This window comes from Bubalus bubalis, chromosome 5 (genome assembly GCF_019923935.1).
Source record: "Bubalus bubalis isolate 160015118507 breed Murrah chromosome 5, NDDB_SH_1, whole genome shotgun sequence".
Lineage (NCBI taxonomy): Eukaryota > Metazoa > Chordata > Mammalia > Artiodactyla > Bovidae > Bubalus > Bubalus bubalis.
The window spans coordinates 58487804-58494641 of NC_059161.1; the positions used below are offsets into that span (position 1 = coordinate 58487804).

A 6838-nucleotide genomic window follows, 5' to 3' on the forward strand; every position below is an offset into this window, starting at 1 on the left:
AGTCATGTCTGACTCTTTGCGACCCCAAGGACTGTAGCCTACCAGGCTCCTCTGTCCATGGGGTTTTCCAGGCAAGAGTACTGGAGTAGGTTGCCATTTCCTTCTCCAGGGGATCTTCCCCACCCAGGGATCAAACCCAGGTCTCCCGCATTGCAGGCAGATGCTTTACTGTCTGAGCCACCAGGGAGCTCTGATGAGCAGGATTAATATCTTTATAACAGAGAAGCTGGAGAACTCTCTTGTCTCTTTTTCCGTATGAGGACACAGCTAGAAGATGGTCATCTATAAACCAGAAAGTGGTTCTCACTAGACACCAAATCTATCACTGCTTATATCTTGGACTTCCTGGGTCCCAGAACTGTGAGAAAAAAGTTTCTACTATAGGCTACTCCCTTAATGGCATTCTGTTATAGCTGCCTGAAAAGACTGAGATGGTGAACCTTTGGGAGAGTTCATTGTTTGTCCAATAAATTATGTTTATAAGTAGTAGCAATAAAGTTAAATCTTGGTATGTTTATTAATAAAATCCAAACATTTTACAATACTTTGACCATGAAGCTAGCATTCCTATGCCTCTAAAATTAGCAGACATAGCTGAGGGACATTGAATTCTTGATGAAAGAGAATACCACAGGACATCAAAGACACACTTTATTCATCTAACACTTGTGCCGAGAGCTTACATTCCTTTGTTAACCTTGATCCCTCGGCTAAGAATATCCTTGTTGTTCTGCCTAGCAAAACTCCTATTGTCAAGGTATTAATCAAACATCACCGTATTTGTGAAGTTTTCCTGTTTTTTCATTGAAATAAAGTTGATTTACAAAATTATGTTTGTTTTAGGTGTATAGCATAGTGATTCAAAATTTTTATAGATTATACTCCATTTAAAGTTATTATAAAATAATGTCCATATTCCCTGTGCTCTACTATATGTCCTTGTAGCTTATTTATTTTATACATGGTAGTTTGGACCTCTCAATCCCTTGCTCATACCTGGCCCCTACCCCTTTTCCTCTCCTGTTGTCAAAAAGGCCACAAACAACAAATGTTAGAGAAGAAGTGGAGTGAAGGGACCTTTCCTACACTGTTGGTGGGAGTGTAAATTGGTACAGCCACTATGGAAAACAGTATCAGTTCAGTTCAGTTGCTCAGTCATGTCCGATTCTTTGTGACCCCCATGGATTGCAGTACTCCAGTCTTCCCTGTCCATCACCAGCTCCCGGAGCTTACTCAAACTCATGTCCATTGAGTCACTGATTCCATCCAACCACCTCATCCTCTGTCATCCCCTTCTCCTCCTGCCTTCAATCATTCCCAGCATCAGGGTCTTTTCAAGTGAGTCAGTTCTTCCCATCAGGTGGCCAAAGTATTGGAGTTTCAGCTTCAACATCAGTCTTTCCAATGAATATTCAGGACTGATTTCCTTTAATACGGATTAGTTGGATCTCCTTGCCATCCAGAGTACTCTCAAGAGTCTTCTCCAACACCACAGTTCAAAAGCATTAATTCTTCAGCGGTTAGCTTTCTTTCTAGTTCAACTCTCACATTCATACATGACTACTGGAAAAACCATAGCCTTGACTAGATGGACCTTTGTTGGCAAAGTAATGTCTGCTTTTTAATATGCTGTCTAGGTTGGTCATAACTTTTCTTCCAAGAAGCAAGCATCTTTTAATTTCATGGCTGCAATTGGACTGCAAGGAGATCCAACCAGTCCATTCTAAAGGAGATCGGTCCTGGGTGTTCTTTGGAAGGAATGATGCTAAAGCTGAAACTCCAGTACTTTGGCCACCTCATGCAAAGAGTTGACTCATTGGAAAAGACTCTGATGCTGGGAAGGATTGGGGGCAGGAGGAGAAGGGGACGACAGAGGATGAGATGGCTGGATGGCATCACAGACTCGATGGACGTGAGTCTGAGTGAACTCCGGGAGTTGGTGATGGACAGGGAAGCCTGGCGTGCTGCAATTCATGGGGTCGCAAAGAGTCGGACATGACTAAGCAACTGAACTGAACCGAATCACCATCTGCAGTGATTTTGGAGCCCCAAAAAATAAAGTCTCTCACTGTTTCCATTGTTTCCCAATCTATGTGCAATGAAGTGATGGGACTGGATGCCATGGTCTTAGTTTTCTGAATGTTGAGCTTTAAGCCAACTTTTTCACTCTCCACTTTCACTTTCCTCAAGAGGCTCTTTAGTTCTTCACTTTCTGCCATAAGGATGGGGTCATCTGCATATCTGAGGTTATTGATATTTCTCTTAGCAATCTTGATTCCAGCTTGTGCTTCCTCCAGCCCAGCATTTCTCATGATGTACTCTGCATAGAAGTTAAATAAGCAGGGTGACAATATACAGCCTTAATGTACTCCTTTCCCAATTTGGAACCAGTCTGTTGTTTCATGTCTGGTTCTAACTGTTGCTTCTTGACCTGCATACAGATTTCTCAGGAGGGAGGTCAGGTGGTCTGGTATTCCCATCTCTTTAGGAAATTTTCACGGTTTGTTGTGATGCACACAGTTAAAGGCTTTGGAATAGTCAATAAAACAGAAGAAAACAGTATGGAGATTCCTTTAAAGCTAAAGCTACCACGTGAAGCTTTTCTTGACATGACCATCCCATCTTGATTTCATTGTCCACCCTTCTGTTTCTCCACTCTGGGTTGAATATCCTTGTGTTCTAGCATCCATACTTCCTTGGTTATGTTTATTTTGTGTACATCTGTCTCCCTTGATAGGATACAAACTTTCTAATAACAAGAAACCTGCTAACTGGCAATGGTATATCCAGTGGTAGCCATATTTGAGCTCATGAAAATGTTCAATGGATATTTAATGATAAAAGTATAAGTGAATGAGTAAAACATGTAAATTAATAATTTTTTACATGGGAAAGGGGGAGTTTTCAGTCCAGAAAAAATTTGAGTTTTCAGTTCTCAGTGAATATCATTTTAAAATTCTGTGGTACAATACAACTATCTAAATGCTTGGAGTTCAAAGCATAATAAGGAAACAATTTATAATTTTATACCAAAAATTGATAAGGCTACAATACAAACAACTTTGTTTCAATTGGCAAAATGACTGCTTTCAACTAAATATCACTTTTTATTTCTTATAAATTATTATGCTTTTTCTCAGACCAATTAAAAAGAAAGTTAAACTTCATATATGTGTAGATATATCCCAGACAAATTTGGTTCAGTCAGTTCAGTTCAGTCGCTCAGTCATGTCCGACTCTTTGTGACCCCATGAATTGCAGCACGCCAGGCTTCCCTGTCCATCACCAACTCCCGGAGTTCACTCAAACTCACGTCCATCGAGTCCGTGATGCCATCCAGCCATCTCATCCTCTGTCATCCCCTTCTCCTCTTGCCCCCAATCCTTCCCAGCATCAGAGTCTTTTCCAATGAGTCAACTCTTTGCATGAGGTGGCCAAAGTACTGGAATTTCAGCTTTAGCATCATTCCTTCCAAAGAACACCCAAGACTGATCTCCTTTATTTATATGTAAATGAAAAAAATCATATATGCTAAGATATGGAATGCAATGTCTTCATGAAGGGTTCCATGGATCTTCCACTTTTGCAGTTACCTTAATAAATAATTTAGCAGCTCTTACTTTAGGAAGTATAAAGTATGTAGAAGTGCTAATTTAAATGAATGGGTATAAACAGGAAGGGATAGTATTAATGAAAATAACTCAGGATATTCTAAGATACATGCACACAAGTTTAGACATAGGTGGTAACTGAAACTTTTGGTGTGAATGTAATACTGTAGGTTAATGTGATGAAAGGCTGGGAGCTGAAGACAAGGTATGCAGGGGAAGAAAATATAGTTTTCATAGAGAGATAGCAGGCATAATTATAATAAATACTCTGCCTACTTAGTTTTTGATTCATTTATTTAAAAAAAAAAGTGATTACTGCGAACCTTTTTTGTGCTAGAGAATGCATTAAATACCAGATATAAATAAGAACAATTTCATTCTTCTTTGAATTTGTAGAAAATCAGATGTGATGTAATTGTTTTTCATACAAAATATCCTGTGAACACAAATTAAAAAGAACACAGATAAAAATTTCTTCATCATGACAGAGCCAGAATGCTTTACAAATAAGCTGTCTTTTATGCCAGAAGAGTAGGAATATCACTGAAACCAAAAAGGGACAACTTATTCCAGATGTGAAGGAATACTCGGTCAATGATATAAGGTCATAAAAACTGGAAAGCAAACAATCCTACATCATTTGAATATCAAGGTAGAAATGGAGAACAGAAATGCAGCAGGAGATGAGAGTGATGCTCATAAGAGTCCTATGAACTGGTAGGAAAAGATCATATTCTCACTTAGATGAGAAGAGAAACTCAAGAGTTGAAAGCAGCACTCAACTTTACAAGGCTGCTATTTAGGTTGGTGCAAAAGTAATTGCGATTTTTGCATTGTTGAACTTTGCTGTTTATCCATTCTCAAATAAATGTGGTTATGTTATACAGCATTTTAATGTGCATTTCTTGCTTTATATATTTTTTTGCTAATGACCTTACTTCCTGCGTATTTTATATTTATTTTAGACTATGGAAATAATGTTAGACAAAAAAGAAAATTCGAGTGGTTTTCTTATTTGAGTTCAAAATGTGTCATAAAGCAGTGGAGACAACTCAAGAACGCATTTGGCCTAGGATCTGCTAATGAACATACAGTGTGGTGGTGGTTTAAGAAGTTTTACAAAGAAGGTGAGAGCCTTAAAGATGAGGAGCTTGGAGACCAGCCATTGGAAGTTGACAACAACCAACTGAGAGCAGTTATCGAAGCTGATCCTCTTACAACTACACAAGAAGTTGCTGAAGAACTCATCAGTATGCCATTCTGTGGTCACTCAGCATTTGAAGCAAATTGGAAAGGTGAAAAAGCGTGATAAGTGGGTTCCTCATGAACTGACTGCAAATCAAAAAAATCACCATTTTGAAGTGTCATCTTCTCTCATTGTATGCAACAACAAACCATTTCTCGATTGGATTGGATGTGCAATGAAAAGTGGATTTTATATGACAACCAGTCATGGCCAGCTCAGTAGTTAGACTGAGAAAAATCTATAAAGCACTTTCCAAAGCCAAACTTGCACCAAAAAGAGGTCACAGTTACTGTTTGGTGGTCTGCTGCCAGTCTGATCCACTACGGCTTTCTGAATCCCAGTGAAACTGTTACATTTGAGAAGTATGCTCAGCAAATCAATGAGATGCACTGAAAATTGCAAGGCCTGCAGCTGGCATTGATCAACAGAATGGGCCCAATTCTTCTCCACAATAATACCCAACCACACATCGCACAACCAATGCTTCAAAGGTTGAAGGAATTGGGTCATGAAGTTTTGCCTCATCCACCGTATTCACCTAACCTCTTGCCAACCCTCTACCACTTCTTCAAGCATCTCAAAAACTTTTTGGAGGGTAAACGCTTCCACAGCCAGCAGGAGGCAAAAAATGCTTTCCAAGAGTTCATTGAATCCCAAAGCACAGGTCTTTACGCTACAGGAATAAACAAACTTATTTCACATTGGCAAAAATGTGTTGATTGTAATGGTTCCTATTTTGGTTAATAAAGATGTGTTTGAGCCTAGTTATAATGCTTTAACATTCACGTCTGAAACCACAATTACTTTTGCACCAACCTAAATAAAACAGAAATATATTCTGTCTCCCATTCCAATAATCTGTCCAAATATTAATATTTTCAACACTGAGTTCAAAGAAACTTTAGGATTCTATGATGGGGTTTCAGGAGTTACAAAGACAGGCAAAGGGGAATCTGAATTAACAATCATGAAAGCTCCATTTGTGCTTTTAAAATAATTGGACTTCTTACATTATTTATCTTTGAAAACCATTTTCCACTACATAAATAAAGTTGAGAGATATTGCACTATATCAATCTTCCTCAAGTCAAACTTATGGCTTCATAATGAGCTTGTGAGGTAATGAATAGTCGTGAGTAATGTTATCGTAACTGGAAGAGGACAAGATGGCAGCTGTCTCCTGGGCGAGGTAACAGCTGGTGACCCATGAGAAAGGCTGACTCAGCTGGACAGCCAGAGACAACTTTGTGAGCAGAGCTAAAATGTGCTCAGGATACTCAAGAAGAATAGCTACGCTTGAGAATGAGCTGAATAATTGGCAAGTACCTGTTATTTTCTTGCTGATCTATCCTACAGTTTTTCTTTCTACAATTGAAAATAAATTTTATTCCTGTTACAAATATTTCCTTTAAAAAGTTCCTTTGTTTATGTCTAAGAGAATATCTTCCTCTTGGGTTAATAAAGAGGGGAGATAAAAAGAGACATGCTGCTTTGAAATGAGTGGAAGGTAGTGACTTAACAGTTTGAGATTGGGAGCATCCTTGACACAGACATGAAGCCCTGGATATGTAATCTTCTTCACCTCTTCTCTATTATGCTTCTAAGAGCTGAAGCATATGGCTTCGCTGGCTGCACATTATGCAATTCCTGAGAGTGCCATTTACATAGACCGTGATGTGAAAGGAGATACTTGCAATTAACGGAGGCAGAAGTTTTGCTATAGTAGACGGAATAATGGACTCCCAAGTACATCTATGTCCTCATTCTCAGAAACTGTATTATGTTATATAGCAAAGGGAAGAAAAACTTGTAGACTGAATTAAGGTTACTAATCAGTTGACCTTAACATATGGAAATTAAATTATCCAGTTAGGCCCAATCGAATCATCTGAGCTCCTAAAAGCAGAAGAGGGAGGCAGGAAGTGGCTCAGAAAATGAAACAGAAGTAGAAGGAGAGATTTGAAGTGTGAAAGAGACATGA

General features: G+C 38.8%; 1 pseudogene; it reads left to right on the forward strand.

Annotated features, from left to right (window-relative positions):
* Positions 1–4579: 4579 nt before the first annotated feature.
* On the forward strand, positions 4580–5589 carry LOC123465755 (annotated as a pseudogene).
* The last annotated feature ends 1249 nt before the right edge of the window (positions 5590–6838 follow it).